The sequence below is a fragment of the Giraffa tippelskirchi genome, chromosome 14 (assembly GCF_054371585.1).
Source record: "Giraffa tippelskirchi isolate mGirTip1 chromosome 14, T2T-mGirTip1v1.2.pri, whole genome shotgun sequence".
Taxonomy (NCBI): Eukaryota; Metazoa; Chordata; class Mammalia; order Artiodactyla; family Giraffidae; genus Giraffa; species Giraffa tippelskirchi.
In genome coordinates, this window is record NC_137288.1 from 30,194,136 (window position 1) to 30,218,541 (window position 24,406).

The 24,406-nt window shown below is 37.7% G+C and overlaps 1 long non-coding RNA gene across 1 annotated transcript in view; it reads right to left on the reverse strand.

Annotated features, from left to right (window-relative positions):
- Positions 1-24,406, reverse strand: part of LOC145534410 (uncharacterized) — a 79,805-nt gene that overhangs the window by 41,578 nt on the left and 13,821 nt on the right. The window contains exon 2 of the long non-coding RNA XR_014074569.1: positions 31-114. This is a non-coding gene — a long non-coding RNA (uncharacterized LOC145534410). The remainder of the gene's footprint in view (positions 1-30; positions 115-24,406) is intronic.

The window sequence follows — 24,406 nt, forward strand, 5'->3', positions numbered from 1 at the left end:
GATAATAAATGATATAATCATGTTACTTACCAAGTAAGAATTCTGGGCAAATAATCCATGAAGTGTTTTGCTTCCACAGATTTCTATAATTTTAAATAACTGAAGAACATATATCTGAAATGAGACACAATGAAGTATATGCTATATATTTGAATGCCATACTTTATCAACATCATTATATTTCATAGGCAATAAATTCACAAACACCTTTGCAGAGTTAGACTCAACTCACAGGGCTGGTTGATCTACTCCCTCACCCTCTACCAATGTTCTTTGATAGATAAGACTAGACAGAACAACTTTACAGAATGATATAGAACCTTATTTTGTTTTTTGTTTTTATTTGCTCTTGCCTTTTCTAGGCTAGTAAGAAAGGGAAGACTTTTTCTTCTGAAAGTCTTCTCTTTGAGTCTTCATTGGACTTCAGTCTTCTTGAAGTAATATTTCTCAAAAAAATAAAATTTATAACTGCAAGAAATGTAAATTTAGTTTGTGGATAAGAGTGAGAGCATTAAAATAAGAAGGGCTGCCATGGATAGAGGCAGGTTGACAAATGCTACTGAATAAAGGAGAGATAAATGTTAAAATATGAGAAAAATGAGAGAATGTATTCAGACTTCCTAGGTCATATCCTTGGCTTTGAATATTTGTCAGATGTTGTGACAGCCTCATGGTATGACTTTTAGAAATAGGCTTTTGTATTTGTTTAAAAATAAAATTGTATACTTAGTCAATGAACTGGAGGTAGATATATTAAGAAACAATTAATATAAAGCAATGGAACTGAAGGGGATGATAAGGGCGAGTTTGTGAGTACAACCCCCCACCCTACACACACTCTGTAACATGCTCTTGGGCACGTGTTTGGATGGGCGACAGGTTTTAGTAAGTTGAGAGGAAAACTAATAGCAAAGACAAGGATGTATGATGTTTTTAAAATTGCTTTGACTTTAGCCTGTGTCTTTGTCTCTTAGATTGCTCTGTTTAATGATGCTAAGTAATCTCAAGTACACTTTGAAGTTGAGTAACTCACAAAGTTCTTTTGAATAGCTTTGAAGTTAGATTCTGCAAAACCTTAAATTGAAGTATAATTCAGGAGTCTTGAATGTGGTATATATCTTCAGTCTCTGCAATATGAAGTATGGTCAGAGAGAGGCTATACATGAAAAGCACAAAGTCAAATGGGCAGTTGAAAAGTTTCCCTGTGGAGATGACCACAAGTTTAATTTGTCAGATTAATATGTTTCATATTTTATGTATTGCTAAAAATCAAAAGTATTATCAATATATTTAAAAACAGGTGTTAATATGGTCTCAATTTCTTGAGGGTTATAAATAAAAATTACAATACACTTCCACTTTGGGCAGGATAAAACAAAACCTGGAAGTGAAAAGTAAATGGACAAGTGGTAAGCTAAATAGTGAGGATTTAGATGAATGTGACTATTTATTCAAAATTTCAAGTTCCTAAAAAGCAGGAATTAGGGAATATTTTTTCTTGCTTTGTCCCCAGCACTAGCATCACATAAATTCTAGTTCTTCATATAGGCTTTCCTATTGGGGAAACGCCGGAAGTCACTCACAGAAGCCGTTCATCTTATAGTGGAAACTGCTGCTAACAAGACAAGGTTATGGACACTATTTGGGAAAATCCAAAGAAATGAAAATGAGTTTGTAAGCCAGACTGAATGTACTAAGAGAGAGCACTAGATCTAACAATAATTTGGCATACTCACTAAAAAATAAGTACAGTGAGGAAGCACATATAGTCATGAAATTTATGAAAGAGGTACTCAAATGCAAATGAGAGTAATGCAAATATAACACAAAGCAGGATATTTAGAGCCATTTGACTGCCTAAAATTAATGTCTACATTACCAAATGTTGAAAGATCAAAGCATCTCTTAGTGCTGGTGGTAGTAAAAACTAATATGACCACTTTGAAACAGAAATTGATACTATTCTGTAAAATTGGACACTCATATAAACTATAAGCCCAGTAATCTGAAATTTTTGTTCGTAACCTGGGACAAAATGCTCGCACATATTCACCAGAATGTATAAACAGAATGTTCGAAGTGGCACCATCTATAAAAAGAGAAGACCTGGGGAAACACACACACACTCACAAACACATATGTGTGCAAATTCTCAAGACAATGTAATAACACAGTAGAATAGTATATACTTGTGAAAATGAACTACAGTTGCATGGAACAATTTGAGTGATTCTACTTAATTCAGATATTGACTGAAAAAAATAAGTTTCTTAAAACTATATATTAAGAAGTTAAGAAAACAGCTAATACTATCAAACACACTCTCTGGGATCTGTCATTTCTCCATTCAAATGTTACCCTTTTGTGTCTTATGAAAGTTTCTACAGAGAATACATTTTTCTTGTGCACTTGCTTTGGGAACAAAGAGTGTCCAATGCTTTTAGAAGGAAGTGGCATTAAGACAACCCGGAGAAAGCAATGTCTGGCTGAAATAAGGCAAGCGGTCGTTTATGAAGGTGCCCAGGCTTGAGAATTGGGCAAGGCCAATGAAAACAAAATTTGAAAGGCCTCCAAGTCAACCGTTCCCTCCATTTTTATTCTCGCAAGAGCTGCACTGAAACGTGGCTTTAAGAGGTGAATTTGGATGTACTTCAGCCGTCTCTGAATCTTTTCCCACCAGGGTGAGCCAGGCCACTTTCCTATTTTGGTGCTTAACCTAATTTGGAATCCTCTTTTGCAAAATGCCTTTACCACCTGCCTGAGGTGAAAGGAACAAAGCTCGTGCCAACTGACAGAAATGTTTTCTGCAAGGCTGAGTTAACAGGGCAACCTTACATTATTTTTTGCTGAATAACGAGATTATTTTTTCCGACAGAGAAGGCTGAGAATGTACTTTTCTTTATTCTCTCAATTGAAACTCAGGTTAAGTGGAGAGCAGCCAAAGCAGCAGATTTCACATATTGGGGGTGATACTGATGTACTTCTATCTTGAGGAATGAAGGAATTCATGGGAAAGGAAAGTGTGTTTTCTCATAGACCATCACTAGACGACAATACAATTCCTTCAGTGGCATATCTTCTCTGGATCAACTAATTTTCATGTGCTAACATCCATGCCATTACTTCCCATTATTTAATCGTGAATAACCCCCCAAAGCTCTTCTGGACAATTGCAAGGATCTTTAATTTCCTATATTTAAAGCATTTGTGCATGTGTGCTCAGTCGTTTAAGTTTCTGACTCTTCATGACCCTATGGACTGCCACCTGCCAGGCTCCTCTGTCCATGGGATTCTCCAGGCCAGAATACTGGAGTGATTTTTCACGCCCTCCTCTAGGGACCTGAAACACAACCTTCACTCTATCACTAAGTTCATCATCTCCTCCATCATCTACATCACGTTCCTGCAGGGCTCAAATACTTCTAGGGCCTCTCCACTATCTACAGGATACTATTTGAAGTTAACTTGACATTTAAAGTCTTCCACATGCAGGCCCTGATTTATCTTTACAAACCAAACCCTGCTTTTGTCATCACAAAGGTTCTATGCCTAGATCTCTGCGGCCCATCTGTTCTACCGATGGCTACTCCTTTGCCAACTCTACTGCTTTCTCATGTAGTTCCCCCAACTGACCTGGAGAAGGACATGGCAACCCACTCCAGTATTCTTGCCTGGAGAATTCCCCCATAGACAGAGGAGCCTGGCAGGCTACAGTCCATGGAGTCGCAAAGAGTCAGACACAACTAAGCGACTAGCACTCACTCACTTACTCCCCCAACTGAATATAATGTATCCTTTCATAAAATCCTATCTACCCTATGTCTTCTCCGTCCTCTCTAAAATCTTTCTAGTTACTTCAGCATGTCTCACTTTCCCTCTCTCCACATCTTTTACATCATTTTTGGCCCCAAGAGAACCCCAAACTATGCACTATGTCATAATACATCTTGACTTATTGTGTGTATCAAGTGTGTTCATTTCATTCATTAAATCAACTAGTGTGACTATATTATTACCTTCTCAAGTTAAATTTCTGGGTCTTAGGCTTATTTCTCTCCTCCTACCAAACATCAGTGCAATGACCATGTTCATGCTGACATTTGAAAACGATTTTGCATTAATTTAAGCCATCAAGAAAAATAATTAAATGAAAATCATCTCCATTAGCAACACTATAAAATTCACATTGACTGCAAGAAAGATCAATTAGGGGTGCAATTTAAAAAAGAAAATCATTGATGTGCTCAGACTCTGAACAAGTAACACAGAGGATGCCTTAATATATTGAACAGTATCCTCAAAAAAATCTGTGTCTACTTAGAACCTCAGAATATGACCTTATTTGTAAATAGAGTCTTTGCAGTTGTAATTAGTTAAGTTAGGATGAGCTCACACTGCCTTAGGATGGGTCCTAAATCCAATGACTGGTGTCATTTTAAGGAGAGATGAAGATGCACCGAGACACATGCAGGGAGGAAAAACAAGTGACAATGGAAGCAGAAGCTGGAGTGATACAGCTATAAGACAGGGAAGCCAAAGACTGCTGAGAGTCACCAGAAGCTAGGAAGAGGCAAGAAAGGACTTTCTGCTAGAGCTTTCAGAGGGGGCATACCCCTGCTGGCATCTTGATTTCAGACTTCTAGCCTCCAGAACGGTTGGAAAATAAGCTTCTATGTTTAAAGTTATCCAGTTCATGGTAATTTGTATGGCAGCCCTAGCTGAGTGTTATATTAAGTGTCCTGAATGTGAGTGAGGCATATCTTTCAGAATAGAGATTTTAACATGAGCTGAAAAGCAGTTCTGTCAGAGAGAATCTTTTTCTACAGAAAGCTTTAAAAATAGAATAACTTCTCATTTTTCTGGGATGGTTTTGATGTTATCCTACTTGAAAGGAGGTGAATGAACCAAGTGACCTTTGAAGATCTTCCTCAATCCTTTGATGCTAGGATTTTATGAACTCTGCTCACTTGATAATCTGGGCCAGCTTTACTTATGCACTTATATTTCCAGAACAATTCTCCATCTCAAAACTCCTCTTACAGGCAAACAGGTTTCTTCATGGCCTCCACTCCCCTCCTTCACCACATATACACTAAAGCATAGTCATGTCTTTGTTCATGCTATATTTATTCTCACTAATATTTCTTGAAGGATGTCCTTACTAAGAGTCCTCTATGCTGTTTTATTCACTATTTTAGGTGACTTTGGTTGATAAATGTGTTTTTCTTTCTTTCTTTCAGGCAGTGGGGAATAAACTATGCCAACAGAGTCGATATTGGCAGTCTTAGTTTGAGTTGCTCTAACAAATCATCATAGACTAGGTTGCTATCATAACACATGCATGTCTTACATCTCCAGAGACTGGAAGTCTGTGATCATGGTGCTAGCATGGATGATTTGTGATGAGAACCAGATTCCTGGTTTTTAAATAGTTGACAATAGAAAGAGTGGAAGTAAGACTTCATATCTCTTCTTATAAGGGAAGTAATCCCATTCAAGAAGGTCCCATCTCATGACTTCATCACTGTCCAAAGGTCCCATCTCATAAAACTTCATTAACCTCATTGGGGTTAAAATTTCAATGTATGACTTTCACAAGAACGTACACATTCAGTCCATAACAGCGGCATTTCTTAAAATTTCTGTTTTAGTTATAAATGGGTAATTACAGTGGCTTAAAGCAAAAATGTTTCCTGATCACTTAACCAACATGTCCGTCTCAGGTCAATGGGAGACTCTGATCCACATACTGCTCATTTGAAAATATAGATCAATAGAGCTCCAACATTTGGAACATTTTGAAGGTTAGAAGGAAATATGAGGATCATGAGCTAGCTCTAAAGGCTTCCACTTCAATATGAAACAGACATCCTGTATCATATTTCATTGACCAGAGAAAGTAACACAACTTCAAAGGGACAGGGAAATGCAGTCCTACTGTGTCTTCATAAATGTTGTCTTTTATGTACAACACAAATCATGACCAACATTCCAGAACACGATTCATATTATTTGTTATTTGATTTTATATCTAGCATAAGAAGTATTCAGCTATGGCAACTTCCTAGTCGTAAAGGAATTTATAGTTCAGCCAACAATTCTCTCTGATAAAGGAGTCACAGATGTGGACGAGCATTTAAGCTGAACCTTTAATAGGAGTAGGAGTCTCAGAGTGGAGACTGGGATGCAGAAAGTTCTGAGTAGATTAAGCATAAAAAGTAGAGTTTCAAGGACAAACCCATGCAAGCACTTGAAATGTTTGGAGCCAGGGAGGAGGATATAGGAAGTTCATGTGACTAGAATATCAGTATCAGTAATACTGAGGCAGTTAAAATAATTCTTCCATTTTCCTCGTATTCTTATGTTTGCATTTTTTCCTTTTCATTTTTTTTATTGGCAGATAATTACTTTACAATATTGTGTTGGCCTCTGCCATCCATCAACATGAATCAACCACAGCTGCATTTTTCCATAGAGTGCCACATCCTATCCATAATACACTGGGATGCTGAGTTTGCACCTAGAATCCCTCTATTAGATCCACTTCTGCTTGAAACTGTGTAAAAACTTTTCACCCCAGAGGACATAGACAAAGATGAAACAAGTGAGGCATGTATGATGCAAAATTAAAGGAACACCCCGACTCAAATGTTGACCTTGTAACTGTGCAAACAAGAGAATACACACTTCCTTAAAGAGAAGCATCCAGACCAAGGTGCAAAAAAAAAAAAAAAAGTTTGAAATATTTAAAACATAAAACAGAAACTCATTATTTCTGAGTTTCCTTTTTATGTAGACAAAAGAAATCTATCTAGGGGTCTCCCAACCATAGGTCCATTTCTTCTGTGTTAGTTTTTCTCCATTTGCATCCACTCCCACCCTTCAGTACACATTGAGGGGGTGTGTTGTCTCCTCTATACTTGTCTGCCCCACCATGTGTTCCTATAGTGTATCCCGTATTCCATATTTCCATTGGCCAGTCCCTGAAGACCTTTGACTCCAACGAAGGACTGCAGTTTCTGTGTACAATTGTTGCAATTCTCAACAATGGAGCTGCATTATCTCCTTTTTGTCCCCCTAAGCCTGCCCATGAGGCTTCCCTGGTGGTTCAGTGGTAAAGAATCCACCTGTCAATGCAGGAGATGAGGGTCTGCTCCTTGGGTCGGGAAGATCCCCTGGAGAAGGAAATGACAACCCACTCCAGTATTCTTGCCTGGAAAATCTCATGGACAAAGGAGACTGGAGGCTGCAGTCCATGCAGTCACAAAAAGGCAGACACGACTTAGCAACTGAAACAACAGATCTGCTCATAACTCTATAAAAAGTCCCTTCATTAATTACATTTAAACCTGTAAATTCTGTTTCTTCAGAAGACTCTGACTAATGCAGTCTATGCAATTGAAAGCTTTCCTCATAACACAGAATTGGTGAATTTGTCTATTTTCCATAGGTGAAAGGTAAGGGAAAGTACAGGTTCCTGCTGGACTTCTCCAACTTGATTCATGCTTATTTGCTTGAGGCAAGTTTCCAGGTAGATCATATTTGTATCGTCAATTATTACAATGTTGTCCCAATCTCAGTGTTATGAAGAGGCCCATCTTTCATCTTATCCTTTAAAATACCATACAAATCCAAGATTTAAAATAATAAGAAAATTAAGCAGCTCATGCTTTCTTCAGTATCACCCAGAAGTTTCTCATGACAGAGAGAATGGCTGTTTCCACGGTGATGAGAGCACACCAAAAAGTTTATAAAGGAAACAAATTCCCCTTGGGCAGTAATCAGTGGTCAGACAGTATCTGACAAGCACAGCAGAAATTTAGCTATCGCTCTAGGGCTGTTCTTAGTTCTGGTCAATTCCTTTGCTAACTGGGATATGAAAGGAACCCAAGTGAAAATAGTCCAGAGGAAACAAAACAAGCAAGATAATGTATAACAAACTCATTATATCTGGGATGTTTAAGGCTTTTCCCTAAAAGATTTTCTTCTTTTTGCCCTAGAGCACTTGAAACTTGTGAAGATCCATTTAATGTAAAGGCAAAATAACATGTCAAAATAATATTTTGCATACCGCTTATTTTAAGTTTAAAGTGTTGCTACAATGAAACTGAAACTATAGTGAACTTAAAACAGCAAAGTAAACTGCAGATGTCCCATAAAAATACGTAGGCAGCAGCCAACTGATCCAAGCAAATAAGCTTTATGTTATGAAACAACGGACTTGCGTTAGCACCTAAATTCTTTGCTTCGTTCTGGCATTCTCATGCAGTAGTAGCATCTCTTCCTAGACTTTTTCCTCAATAAGAAACAGCAGTCCTACTTCCTGACTAATTAGAATGGTTTATAATTAGAGTCTGGCCTGTAGGAAGGGATTAATCTCATTAAGAGGTGCAGGAGATTCAGCAGCTTCTGTTAGCGAGGGTTTTCATGCCAACTTTCATTATTTATTTATTTTTATTGTGAGTTTCACTTAATAAGGAGGTTTCATTCCATAGATTTCCTTTTGATATCAGTATTAAAGTAAATTTTTAAATTCTCTCTCCTCTGCATAGAAAGCTTTAGGTTTGGAATAGCCATTGAATGCTGCAAGATTAATAATCTGCTGATTTTCACATCTTTATCCAAAAGCAAGTAATTCTGATTGCTCCTCCCTTCACCCCAAAACCCCCACCTCCTGCTTCCCATCTCAGTCTATTCTTCAAGTGCAATAATGGTGCAAGAGATTCAGGTAGATGCTGCTGCTGCTTAGTCATTTCATTTGTGTCTATCTCTGTGCAACCCTATGAACTGTAACCCACAATGCTCCTTTGTCCATGAGATTCCCCAAGTAAGAATACTGGAGTGGGTTGCTATGCCCACTCCAGAGGATCTTCCCAACTCAGGGATCGAACCTGGGTGTCCTGCATTGCAGGTAGATTCTTTACCACTGAGCCAACAGGGAAGCCCTATATAAATGCTAAGAGTTATGAAGAGAGCCAGATAGAGCCTTTCTAAAAGTTTACAGATCACCAAATACTGTTATCAGGTTAAAGTGGACAAGTCATGAACGATTAAGTGATATACAAGCTCTACATACAGTATGAAATATATTTTCTGAAGAAATTTTTCCAATCATGCACGGGCCACCAACTAGAGCTGTGATTTGGAGAAGTCATTTTCCTCATCAACATAACACATAATACCATCCCAGTGATTTCTTTCTGGTCTAAAAGTTTGTGGTTCTGTGATTATTTTACACCAGGTATCTTGGAAACGATGTGGACTCTGGAATTCTTACTGGGCAATGTGGCCTCACTCTCCATAAAGAGGTTGAAGTAAAGGAAGTTAGTTTTTTAACATAAAAAGCACATGCTAGCACATGTCTCCTCTCCTATCTCCTTCTGGAGTTGATAGAGTACACAAACACAATTCTTTGTGAGACCTTTTCTTCATTTTGTATTTTAAAATTAGGGAAGTGACAATTTTAGGTAAATCCTGTATTACTGAAATTGTATAAGATAGAAGCAAACGGTATAGAGGCTTTGGTTTTTCATATTCCAAATCCTCTGGACTCAATCCTTTCCCCAGGATGGCAGGGAGAGGGTATAAGCTTTCATACCCACCTCTCATGCCCAACCTATAGCAGCAGAAACCATACCTCATGACACAGAGCTTAATTCTGCTGCTGTGATGAGATGTTAACTCAGAATTGAAGTAAGGCGGATATGTGTAAGGGCTTCCCAGGTGGCTCAGTGGATAAAGAATCCACCTGCAGTTCAGGAGGCATAGAAGATGTGGGTTCGATCCGTGACACCCCACTCCAGTATTCTTGCCTGCAGAATCCCCTGGACAGAGGAGCCTGGATTACAGTCCATAGGGCCACAAAGAATCAGAAACAACTGAAGTGCCTCACAAACGCACGGAGATGTGAAATGAGGATAGCAGAGGATGGGCAGTCGGATTTCAAAACAATGAACTCCTATATCCCGACAATTTTTATTAATGTCCTTTCCCTCATTTTACTGTGTATTCTTACATATTTTATTCATGCTTAAATTTTCAGTATAAATTCTTCCTTTTCGAAGTCATTTAGGGAGTTCACTGGGACATCATACTCCTGGCTCTAAAGCAGGCAGCTGTGGTCTTCCCCCCTGTGTAAAGTGGCTAAAAAGCATACACTCTTCAGTGAAACCTCCTGGCCTCACAGCCTAGCAAGACTGTTCACTAGCCGTGTGACCTTAGATAAACTGTTTCTGTTCCGTAGTTCAGTCATGTCCAACTCTTTGAAACCACATGGACTGCAGCACGCCAGGCTTCCCTGTCTTTCACCAACTCCTGGAACTTGCTCAGTTCCATGTTCATTGAGTCCATGATGGTGACAGACTATGTTTCAGTTTCTCCATTTGTAAAGTGGGACAACAATACACCTGCCTCATAAGATTGTGGTGAATATTGATGCATCATTGGTACTTATAACTCACACCAAATAGCCCTGGGAACTTAATAAGCATTAAACATTCAGTGATGTCGCCTATTTTTATCTGACATTAATATTTCAAGGTGTAGGTCATTTTACATAGTTAGACTATAAGCTCCTTGAAATTAATTTTTATTTCCATCTTCCTGGCACTGGTAGAGCATCCTGCAGTTCAGATACTAAGCAAGTATTGTCCAACCAGTGCTTAGCAGGGGTGATTCATACCAACAAGATTTAAGAAGTGGCCAAAGGAGGTAACTTTTATACATTTTTTGAAAAAGAAACAATACATTTGTGGAGGTGACAGGACAAGGGAAGTTAGGTTTGGGTGTTTTGTGAGAAACTGAAGCAAATTTGGGGCTTGGGTAATAAATTAGTAATGCAACATGATTTCTTTGTACAGGTTTTTCATTTCTGAATTCTGAATAATAATGTTGTTGTTCTACCTCCTAGTGCAGGGAGTGTACCCTTCAAGTGGGAGATTTATTTCCTGTGTTTAGGGAGACAATGAGGAGAATTAAAATGTCCCTCTTGTATTAGCTATTTCTTAAATATCTTTAATTCAAAATAATCAATATTACATTGAGGTATACATTGGGGCAGCATGTCCTGCAATCCAATAATATAATGAATGGGGCTAGAATCAGACAGTTTAGAAGAGTATGATATAGAAAATGTATACCTTTCTATTATAACACAAGTTTTGTTGTTTTTTTTCCCTACAATCGCATCTTTTGTTTAAAAATAATCTCAAATAATTTTCTTGATTACAAAATAAGACTAGTCTCTTTAGATTCGGCCTGGTTATTGACTTAGGTACATCAAAATTATTACTTTAACGTTTAGACTTCTTAGCATTTGCTCTGCTAGAAGTTTTCATGAAGGATCTCAGATTGGATTTATTTATTGAAGCATAATTGCTTTACAGTGTTGTGTTAGTTCTTTCAGGTGTTTAGCAAAGTGATTCTATAACTGAATCACTTGTGTGTGTGTGTGTGTGTGCATATATATATATATATATATATATATTATTTTTTCAGATTCTTTTACATTATAGGTTATTGCTGCTGCTGCTGCTAAGTCGCTTCAGTCGTGTCCGACTCTGTGCGACCCCATAGACGGCAGCCCACCAGGCTCCCCCGTCCCTGGGATTCTCCAGGCAAGAACACTGGAGAGGGTTTCCATTTCCTTCTCCAATGCATGAAAGTGAAAAGGGAAAGTGAAGTCGTGTCTGACTCTTTGAGACCCCATGGACTGCAGCATAGTAGGCTCCTTCGTCCATGGGATTTTCCAGGCAAGAGTACTGGAGTGGGGTGCCATTGCCTTCTCCTTATAGGTTATTATAAGATATCAAATATAGTTCCCTGAGCTATATAGTAGGTTCTTGTTGTTATCTATTTTATATATAGCAATGTGTATCTATTAACTCTAAACTAATTTACCCCTCCCCTCCTTTCCCCTTTGGTAGCTATAATTTTGTTTTCTATGTCTATGAGTCACAGTGCATTTCTAAAGTGATCCCCAAACATTTTGGCATCAGGAACTGGGATTGTGGAAGACAGTTTTTCCAGATTGAGTTGGGGGGAATAATTTCAGATGATTCAAGCTCATTGCATTTATTGTGCATTTTATTTATATTATTACATCAGCTCCACCTCAGATCATCTGGCGTTAGATCCCCGAGGATGGGGCCCCCCAATCTGGTGTATCTATAAATTCGTTAAATGCAACACTTTGCAAGGTCCCATTATATTCTAGGCTTCCTTCGCCTGCCCAAAAATGACCTCCCATACTCAATTTTAAGGCTGAGAACTCTAAAAAACAATACCAAACCACTTTTCCCAAGAGAGATTCATAAACATTGATCCTATAGTCAAACATAATTACCTAAAAGTGGTCAGTCAGACCTGATTAAATGAGCAACACTTTCAAATATAGCATTCTAGACAAAGACTTAGCCATAAAACCAACATCTCTAATTATGTCATGGACAAGAAAGGTAAAGTCTTTATTGAATCCATGCAAACAATTTTACTGTATGAGTAATCAGTAAGCAAGTCCAAAGTCCATAGAAACCAGGTATGGAATCAAAGAATAAAAAAATATTGTCGCCTAATATTCTAAGGCAAAGTAGCACCAGAACTCTAACAAATAGAAACATGTCTGAAAGAGTTAGAGCATTAACCACCTCTAGGTACATCCCATACAGGGTAGAGTTTCCTTATGTTAAAACAATATACCCTTAAAAATTTAATCTAGGAAAAAAGAGACATCTCTTTAGATTTGACAACTATCATAAAAATTAATATTGACATATCAAATACATCTATTTCTGACAGTTGTCTTTTATAAGCTTTAACAAATCTTTGTGATTTTTAGGAGACCTCAGGGAATTTTTTTGGTGCAAAAAATGCCATGACAGTTTTATTTCAATTTACATTAGTGTTCAATTTGGGGAATGCAAAAAAATAGAGTTGTCATGAGATTTGAACATTTAAGATAGAAATAATATTTGTTTACTCATTTGAGAGTGATAATAAAATATTTTAAAATAAACATAAAAAGTTACACAGTTGGAAAGAACTTTAGCTCTTTCATTAGTAAGAGGCTTCTGTTGTTGTTGTTGTTATTTTAAACAATTAAGGTCAGAACAAATTGAATACAAAGCACAAAATATTATTCTGATAAACTACAAAATCTGTACACAGATTGAAATAACACAGGCCAAGGCAAGACAGCAATCAAAGAATACAAGCCCATCAAAACTTGACATACTTTGCTAAGATTTTATCATATGCCATAACTTTTTCACACTCATTATTTGCATACACTATTATCCAAAGCAAATAAAATTCCCATTCTATGAACCTTCTACAAATTACTATATACATTCAGGTTTTTGTCCATCTTCATCCTACTTCTTATTGTGGAACAATCACTTTACTCTAGAACAAAACTATTGTCACTTTAAAAAAAAAAATCTTGTCACTTTACATACAACATTGTCTGTTTCTGTCACTATTAATCCTAGTCCACTCTCAGTTACTTACAGTAACTAGAACTTTTAACTAAAGTAACTTCTATTTCACTGAAAAAAATGGAGGTAGATGATTGTAAACTGTCAGACAGCAGCAATTTGCAGTGGAGTAGCAGAGACCACCCCTACCCCCACCCCCACCACTACACAGACCATAACTTCCTGAAGCCACATGCATCCCTCAGAAAGCAACTATTCAAAGTGTCAAAAATATACACAGCCATCAACAGATCCAAAGATCTGTTGAGCATCTAGGTAACATAAAAATAAACAAAAGCACATAAACTTAAACTCATGTTTAGTAATCAATGTTTCAGTGTTCTGTCTTACCCAGAAATGATCCACATATCTAGTGAATGTGCACTAATTAACTTGATCTAGTATCAGTCCAAGGATTTAAGTCACCCAAAGATCTTGTAAATTTTCTTCAAGCTGGCAACTACAAAGAACAATTACTGTTGAAATAAAATTAATTTGAATAGAGATTCAAAACACAGATTTACATTTTTTATAATGATGAACGTTAAGTAGAAGTAATGCTAGCTTATTTGATGAGTAAATTGTATTTCTTCAAGTAAAAGCATACACACAAAAAAGAAAAATGTATACTTGCATTATGTTTAACACTGATAAATCAAGAGAACATAGAGTTGTTTCCATTTAAACAAAATATTTAAGTAGTCTCATTTTCCAGACTTACCTAAATTATATTATCTTGAATTCTTAAAATATTTCAAAACAGTTTTTTTTTTGTAAAAATACATTTTTTTTCCATTAAAGTACAATTTCCCTGTTTTCTGGAAATATTAGGATTATTCAATTTATATAAGTGCTTATTTATCTCTATAAGCCAACCAGAACAACTTCCTTTAAAAGACTTTATAGTCTAATTTATCAACGTCATCTAGAAGTAGCAAAACATTACAAATTTATACAATCAGAGGTAAGGACCTATCTGAATAGAATTGTAGACAATGGAGCACATAGACAAATACAGAGAGCTTCAATTCTAAAATCATCTAAGGATTAAGAATAAATAAAGAACCATAAAATCTTACTGGTCTACCATAGAACTGACTTCCTTCCCAGCAAGGAAAGAAAGAAAAACAAACAAACAAAAAATATATATAGTCAATTGTAGCTCAAAATAGACAAACAAAAACGATTTACAAATGAGATTTTCTATCATCTCTCACCTAATATGGACTAGAAATTGCCAAATGTTCAGACCATGAAATCCAACTCCTAATTGCAAAGATTTGTAAACTGGAGTCCCTATTACCTCTTATCCAACAGAGAATAAATTGCTGAAAATAACTAAACTTTGTACAGAGATCATCAAACAATCAGACTATAAAACAAACAACAACTACAACAAATTCCCAAACATAGCTGACAGTAATGGGGAGTAATTACTTTCCAAAAAAGAAAATTAAAACCACTAATTTAATAAGAGTAATATTAGAGAAAGAGAAAGTTATCATTAAAGTTCTATTACCTCTTTGGAGTCAACCTGAGAGCTAAAAAAAAAATGTATCTGGATATAAACTACCCCCAAGTTGCCCTCTTCTGGTGAAGAAGATTACCTGGCCAAGGTAGGTGAATCCATTAGGCACCTCAGTGGAAGATCTTTGAAACTGTAAAAGTTTTCTAAGGAAGATAAAATCATGACTCTTACAGATATAAAAAGTGACCAATATTAAAGATTGGCATTTCTCCTATGAGACAATCAGGTAGATATTATTACTGTTCAAAGAAAAAAAATCTCTCACAAATTTCTAAGGAATAGCAAACAGAAGGATTTTTTTCTTTTTTCCCCACAATGGGGAAGCAAGTCAGTGGAAACTCTACTGGAAAATTTGTTGTTGTTCAATTGTTGGAAGTTGTGTCCTGCTCTTTGCTACCCTATGGACTGCAGCAGGCCAGGCTCCTCTGTCTACCACTGTCTCCCAGAGTTTGCTCAAATCCATGTCCATTGAGTTGGTGATACCATCCAACCATCTCATCCTCAGCTACTCCCTTCTCCTTTTGCCTTCAATCTTTCCAGCATCAGAGCCTTTTCCAACAAGCTGGCTCTTCACATCAAGGGGCCAAAGTATGGGTGCTTCAGCTTCAGCATCAGTCTTCCAGTAAGTATTCAGGGTTGAATTCCTTTAGGATTGACTGGTTTGATCTCCTTCATGTCCAGGGGACTCTTTAGAGTCTTCTCCAATAACACATTTTGAAAGCATCAATTCTTCAGTGATCAGCCTTCTGTATGGTCCAACCCTCGCATCCATACATGACTACAGGAAAAATCATAGCCCTGATTATATGGACCTTTGTTGACAAAGTGATGTGTCTGCTTTCTAATACACTTGTCTAGGTTTGTCATAGCTTTCTTTCCAAAGAGCAAGCTTCTTTTAATTTCATACTCCTGGGAAAAAGAGTTTGCTTATTTAGCAGTTATCTATATTTACAAAAAGATATAAAATATTAATAATAAACAGCGCTAGCATCTGAGAGATCAGAGGGGCATGCTATAACCAATGCATAAGTTTTCACTGAAGTATAAGCTTACACGTATTATTGTATTAGATCCTCAGCTACTCAGTGAAGTCTGAGGAACAGTCACTGTTATTTCCATTTTATATGTGGTAGAATAGAGTAAAAGGCTCCCCTTGTGGCTCAGCTGGTAAAGAATCCGCCTGCAATGCAAGAGACCTGGGTTCGATCCCTGGGTTGGGAAGATCCCCTAGAGAATGGAAAGGCACCTACTCCAGTGTTTTGGCCTGGAGAATTCCATGGACTGTATAGTCCATGGTGTCTCAAAGAGTCGGACACGACTGAGCAACTTTCACTCACTCACTCAGTATAGAGTAAATAAGGCAAGAGTTCATAAGTACTAGAAAAGCAATTTACATTCATGTGTTCAAACACAAGGATTAATGTTTTTGTTCATCTGCACTAGACATATGTCTGTACTAAGCACTTTGGAGGATACAAGAGAGATGAAAACTCCCAACTGATGAACTTTGCAAGTGTAAATAATCCAAGTCATACAAACGTGCAAGAGATAATACAAATTAGTGTCAATTAGTGTTAAAGGGCTCAGAGAATGATATGATCACTTAAAATCTAAATGCATCATTTTGTCTAATTATTGTAATTCAGGATAGTCATTTAATTTATTTAATGCATTTACTTTCATAACAGAAATAGAAAACCAGCACAATGAGTTTGTGTGTATGTATATATATATATATATGAACTTATTTTCAACATACAGCCTAATTTTTGTTTTGATCCTAGAATTTATCTAGTCAAATAAGAGGAGTATTAGACTACAACTTCCCCTAGAAATATGACTTCATATTTAGTTATTTCCATGAACAGCAGCAACTTCCTATATCTGACTCAAGCATCTTCAGTTTGCCCTAAGTCAGTTCCTTCTATACTAGGTCACACAGTAATAGGGGATGGTTGACTGAGAGGTCATTGAAATTGGCATCAACCAGGAAGCAGTCCTTTAAGAGAAAGAAACTGTAATCTGGAGAAAAACATTAAAACAGATTGTGCTGTATGGTAAGGTCAACTTGAATTGTTGATAAGCTAACCCTGTCTCTAGTTGTCCTTCTGTAAAAATGAAATCTGTTTCTTTGTTCTATAAGCAAGACTGTTTCCCATGTTTCTTTTAGATTTTTGTATTCAGGTGTTCAGAGGTTATCATCACAAAGATGGAAAATAAAGGAAATAAACTGAGAAAGAATTATAAATTACACTTAAAGAAGCCTCAAATTAGAAAAGGCTTAAGCCTCTTTCTTGTGGTGAGAGTGAGTGAGAAGATGATCCAGCAAAAATTAAGATGAACATGTCCAAGACCAAGTGAGGTCTTATACATTGGGAATGGTACTTGGTTTCTCTCTTTACATTTCTCACCTCTAACACTTTTGTCTTCCTTTCACTGTCTGCAGATTTTCTCTTATGGATTCAATATGGCTATCTTTACATACTGGGGCTAAATGCTTTCTTGTTTCTAGTTCAGGAAAAAAAAAAAAGTGAAGTTCACTTCACAGTTGAAGAGATCAATTGTTTAGATCATGAGTACCCCTCTGCATCATTCATCATCATCATGGTTATCATGACGGGATATCTTGATGTATTAAGCTAATAATAGTCAACTCTAGAGTTGGTAGTTGGGTAAGTTTCATCCAAACTTCCAGTACAAAAATGAAATGACAACATATTTCTATAGAAACTATTAGGCTTCATGGAACTATCACCCCCATGGATCACTGCCTTGTTGTGGCGAAAGAGCTATGAGCCATGTTGTGAAGGGCCACCCAAGATGGACAGGTCATAGTGAAAAGTTCTCACATAATGTGGCCCACTGGAGGAGGAAATGGCAAGCCACTCCAGTATTCATGGTGTCAGAAACACATGAACAGTATAAAAAGGCAAAAAGATATGACACTGAAAGATGAGCTCCCCTGGTTGGAAGGTGTCCACTATGCTACTGGGGAAGAGTAGAGGGCAATTACTAATAGCCCCAAGAATGAAGCAGCTGGGCCCAAGCAGAAACAACACTCAGTTGTGAGTGTGTCTAGAAGTGAAAGTAAAATCACATGGTGTAAAGGAATTGCATAGGAACCTGGAATGTTAGGTCCATGAATCAAGGTAAATTAGACCTGGTCAAGGGATTCTCTGGTGGCTCAGAGGGTAAAGATTCTGCCTACAATGTGGGAGACCTGAGTTCAATCCCTGGGCTGGGAAGATCCCCTGGAGAAGAAAGTGGCAAACCACTCCAGTATTCTTGCCTGGAAAAATCCCATGGATTAAGGAGGAGCCTGGTGGGCTACAGTCCATAGGGTTCAAAGAGTCTGACATGGCTCTACTGAGTGGCTTCACTTTCAAGTGGAAGATGGCTTTAGAAATCAATGAACTAAAATGGATAAGAATGAGAGAATTTAAATTGCACTACCATTATATCGACTTCTGTGGGCAAGAATTCCTTAGAAGAAATAGAATAGCCCTCATAATCAACAACAGAGTCAGAAATGTGGTACTTGAGTACAATCTCATAAACATCAGAATGATCTCAGTTTGTCTCCAAGGCAAACCATTCAACATCGCAGTAATCCAATTCTATGTCCCAACCATTGATGCTGAAGAAGGTGAAACTGAAGCATTCTGTGAAGACATACTAGAACTAACACCAAAAAAAAGATGTCCTTTTCATCATAGGAGACTAGAATGCAAAAGTAGGGAAGTAAAGAGATACCTGGAGTAACAGGCAAATTTGGCCTTGGGATACAAAATGAAGCAAAGGCTAACAGAGTTTTGCCAAGAGAACATGCTGATGATAGCAAACACTGTTTTTCAAGAACACAAGAGATGACTTTACACATGGACATCACCAAACGGTCAATACTGATAGCGATCGATTACATTCTTTGCAGTTGAAGATGGAGAAGCTCTACACAGTCAGCAAAAAAAGACCTGGAGGCGACTGTGTCTCAGATCATCAGATCCTTATAGCAAAATTTGAGCTTAAACAAAAGAAAGCGGGGAAGACACCAGGCCATCCAGGTATGACATTAATCAAGTCCCTTATATGGTGGAGGTGATGAATAAATTAAAGGGATTAGATCTGTAAACAGAGTACTGGACGAACTATGGACAGAGGTTCATAACATTATACAGAAGGCAGTGACCAAAACCATCACAAAGAAGAAAGAAATGCAAGAAGGCAAAGTGGTTGGCTGAGGAAGTTTTACAAATAGCTGAGGAAAAAAGACAAGCAAAAAGCAAGACAGAAAGGGAAAGATATGCCCAAGTGAATGCAGAGTTCCAGAGAATAGCAAGGAGATATAAGGCCTTCTTCAAAAAATAATGCAAAGAAATAGAGGAAAAGAGTAGAATGGAAAAGCTTAGAGATCTCTGCAAGAAAACTGGAGATATCAAAAGGATATTTCATGCAAGGATGAGAATGATAAAGGACAGAAACTGTAAGGACCTAACAGAGACACAAGAGGTAAAGAGGTGGCAAGAATACTCAGAGTTCAGTTAAGTCCAGTCACTCAGTCATGTCTGGCTCTTTGCAACCCCATGGACTGCAGCATGCCAGGCCTCCCTGTCCATCACCAACTCCTGGAGTTTGCTCAAACTCATGCCCACTGAGTCGCTGATGCCATCCAACCATCTCATCCTCTGTCATTCCCTTCTCCTCCCACCTTCAATCTTTAAGTATTGGAGTTTCTGCTTCAGCGTCAGTCCGTCTAATGAATATTCGGGACTGATTTCCTTCCGGATGGACTGGTTGGATCTCCTTGCAGTCCAAGGGACTCTCAAAAGTCTTCTCCAACATCACAGTTCAAAAGCATCAATTCTTCAGCACTCAGCTTTCTTTATAGCCAACTCTCACATCCATACATGACTACTGGAAAAACCACAGCTTTGACTAGACAGACCTTTGTTGGCAAAGTAATGTCTCTGCTCTTTAATATGCTGTCTAAGTTGAGGATACATTTTCTTCCAAGGAGTAAGCGTCTTTTAATTTCATGGTTACAGTCACTATCTGCAGTGATTTTGGAGCCCAGAAAAATAAAGTCTGTCACTGTTTCCCGATCTATTACCCATGAAGTGATAGGACCAGATGCCATGATCTTTGTTTTCTGAATGTTGAGTTTTAAGCCAACGTTTTCACTCTCCTCTTACACTTTCATCAAGAGGCTCTTTAGTTCTTCTTTGCTTTCTGCCATAAGGGTGGTGTCATCTGCATATCTGAGGTTATTGATATTTGCCCCTGCAATCTTGATTCCAGCTTGTGCTTCATCCAGCCCAGGGTTTCTCAAGAATATACAGAATTGTACACAAAAGAGTCTCAATGACCCCGATAACCACGATAGTGTGGTCATTCAAGTAGAACAAGATGTCCTGGAGTGTGAAGTCAAGAGGACCTTTAAGGGAATTCCAGAAAAAAAAAATCTACTTCTGCTTCATTGACTTTCTAAAGTCTTTGAGTGTGTTTATCACAACAAACTGGAAAATTTTTTAAAGAAATGGGAATATCAGACCATCTTACCTGTCTCCTGAAAAACTTTTATGAAGGTCAAGAAGCAACAGAAAACATTGCATGGAACCACTGACTGATTCAAAATTGGGAACAGAGTATGACAAGGCTGTATATTGTCATCCTGCTTATTTAACTTATATGTAGAGTACATTCATGTGAAATGCCGGGCTGAATGAGTTACAAGCTGGAATCAAGATTGTCAGGATAAACATCAATAACTTCAGATATGCAGATGACACCAGCCTAATGGCAAAAAGTAAAGAGGAACTAAAGAGTCTCTTGATGAGGGTGAAAGAGGAGAATGAAAAAGCTGGCTTAAAATTCAACATTAAGAAAAGTAAGATCATGACATCCGGTTCCATCACTTCTTGCCAAATCGAAAGGGAAGAAGTGGAAGCAGTGACCGATTTTTCTCTTCTTGAACTCTAAAATCACTGTGGATTATGACTGCAGCCATGAAATTAGAAGACCCTTGCTTCTTGGAAGGAAAGCTGTGACAAACCTAGTGTGTGTGCAGGCTATGTCACTTCAATTGTGTCTAATTCTTTGTAAGCCTATGGATTGTAGCGCACCAGGCTCCTGTGTCCATGGGGATTCTCCAGGCAAGAACACTGGAATGGGTTGCCATGCCCTCCTCCAGGGGATCTTCCTGTGTATTAAAAGGCAAATCCATCATTTTGCTGAGAAAGGTCTGAATAGTTAAAGCTATGGTCTTTCCAGTAGTCAAGTATGGATATTGAGAATTGGACCACACAGAAGGCTGAGCACGGAATAATTGATGCTTTCAAACTGTGGTGCTGGAGAAGACTCTTGAGAGTCCCTTAGACTGCAAGGAGATCAAACTAGTTAGTCTTCAAGGAAATCAACCCTGAATAATCATTGGAAGACTGATGCTGAAGCTGAAGCACCAATACTTTGGGCACCTGATGTAAAGAGTCAAATCATTGGAAAGGACTTTGATGCTGGGAAAGATTGAAGGCAAAATGAGAAGAGGGTGGCAGAGGGTGAGATGGTTAGACAGCATCAGTTTAGTTCAGTCCAGTTCAGTTTAGTTCAGTTGCTCAGTCGTGTCCGACTCTTTGCGACCCCATGAATTGCAGCACGCCAGGCCTCCCTGTCCATCACCAACTCCCGGAGTCTACCCAAACCCATGTCCATCGAGTCAGTGATGCCATCCAACCATCTCATCCTCTGTCGTACGCTTCTCCTCCTTCCCCCAATCCTACCTAGCATTAGGGTCCTTTCCAATGAGTCAACTCTTCGCATGAGGTGGCCAAAGTATTGGAGTTTCAGCTTCAGCATCAGTCCTTCCAATGAACACCCAGGACTGATCTCCTTTAGGATGGATTGATTGGATCTCCTTGCAGTCCAAGGGATTCTCAAGAGTCTTCTCCAACACCACAGTTCAAAAGCATCAATTTTGCCGCACTCAGCTTTCTTCACCATCCAACTCTCACATCCATACATGACCACTGGAAAAACCATAGCCTTGACTAGATGGACTTTTGTTGGCAAAGTAATGTCTCTGCTTTTAAATATGCTATCTAGGTTGGCCATAACTTTCCTTCTAAGAAGTAAGCGTCTTTTAATTTCATGGCTGCAATCACCATCAGCAGTGATTTTGGAGCCCCAAAAAATAGTCTGACACTGTTTCCACTGTTTCCCCATCTATTTCCCATGAAGTGATGGGACTAGATGCCATGATCTTAGTTTTCCATCACCTCCACTAGCTAAGCAGTCTCTGGGAGATAATGGTGGACAGAGTAGCCTGGCATGCTATAGTCCATCGGGTCGCAAAGAGTTGGACAGCAACTGAACAACAACAAATTAGTCTTATTTTCTGAGTGAAGAAACATTGGACATAGATCAGATAAGAACCATCTATACCCTGTAAGTTGATTTTAGAGTCCTACGGCAGAGCAGAATATTCTTCTCAGCTACAGAAGCCATGAACATTAGTCTTGTTGCAAAAGTTCAGGACCCTGTATCAAATCATTCTATCTCTCTGTTTCCCCATCTGTCAAATGAAAGTAAAGTTTACCTCATATAGGGGGAAATAAATAATTTGATTTTTTAAATAAAATGTCTATTTCTATGCAACTTATTTATTCTGAGATTGCTCTCTTTGTTTGTCTCTCTTTTCTCAGTTTAAAGAAAGAAGATTATGGCTGTATTATTATAGGCAGATTTAGCAAATGAAAATAAAATTAAATTTTTTGCTCTACTTGTAGTCATGAGTCTTAAAATATGTCAGAGAAGATCTGAGTGACGTGAAATAACCTTGCTACTAGAGATAGAGAATCTCCACACTTCCTGGCTCTTCTGTCAATAAAATTCAAACTTTTCTTTTGAATGGATCTCAGACATTTAGCAGGAGTCCAGTGTGGGTTAATGCTTTGACCATTTTGATTATTTACTAAGATAACATTTATTTTGTTCTTATAATCTTGGAATCTTTTAACTAGATAACATTAAGAGACATTGTCTTCAGTTGAAATAGACAATTAGTTGCATTTATAAGTTGTCATATTGCATGCTCTCATTTTGTTTACCCATTCTTATCTCTGATTGTCCTGATAATACTTCAAAATCAATCATATAAATCACCAAGTGAGTCTGATTCCTCAGACGGATCACTAGCTTACGCTACAGTTTTGCAGTGATGGCACTTGGGGGCCAGAAGAGTGATTCTGCCCTTTGCAAAGCTACTTTCTTTGCTGTGAAAGAGGAATGAGCTGCAGTGCATCAGTTGGAAACTACACTGAGAGTGTCTTATTTACAAGCAATGCACCTGTTTAAGCTGGTGAGGGTGACTCTCACTGTTAAAAAGAGACCATGGTGTAACATACTGATGCTGCATCAGTTAAAATGTTAGTTAGATATTAGAAATAGCTCTGATAGGTCAGAAAAGCTAAGCTCTGATAGGTCAGAAAAGCTAAGCTCTGATAGGTCAGAAAAGGTGTTACCAAGGCAAGCAGTGCAGAGTCTAACGAAGCCTCTCTCTTTGCAGCTGCCTGAGTCTTTGATCTGGCTTGCCAAGATATTCTGGCCCTGAGAAGATGACTTAGTCTTAAAGAGTCTGGGGATTACCAACTCACAAATTATACTTTCTAGACCAAGTGGTCAACGTGCTAATATATCAGCTGCAACTACAAACTTTGGAATACTAGCTGATATGTAAAGTTTTCTATCATTAAAACCCTAGACTATATATATATATATAGATAGATAGATAGATAGAGAGATAGTATTTGTGTGTATATACATACATATATATATACACATTATATATATATATATATAGTATACATATGTATTTCACAGTTTTTCTCAGAATATATATATATATATATATATCTGAGTTTTTCTCTTCCTCCAAACATTGTTTAGTAATGGAGCCAGAACTATGGAAGGCTATATATATACATAATTACAATTAGTCATTGGAACAGAAAAATATGAAACTGGACAGAATTTTTAAAATCATCTACTTCAAGTCCTTTTTTTTTTTTAAGCTAAGGAAAAGACAAGCCAAGCTATATTTTATATTAAGAGAAAACTGGATTCATTTAAATAGCTTCAGAATGACCAGGAGGTTCTGTTTTTCATAATTCACTTCATCATTGAGGAGTTAATATTATGTTTAAGAGCAAATTTACCTCGATTCCTGGATCTAACATTCCAGATTCTTATGCAATATTGTTCTTTATAGCATCAGGCTTTACTTCCATCACTAGTCACATCTACACCTGGGCATTGTGGTTGCTTTAGCTTCATCTCTTCACTCTATCCGGGTTATTTCTCCACTCTTCTCCAGTAGCATATTGGGCACTTACCTACCTAGGGAGTTTATATTTCA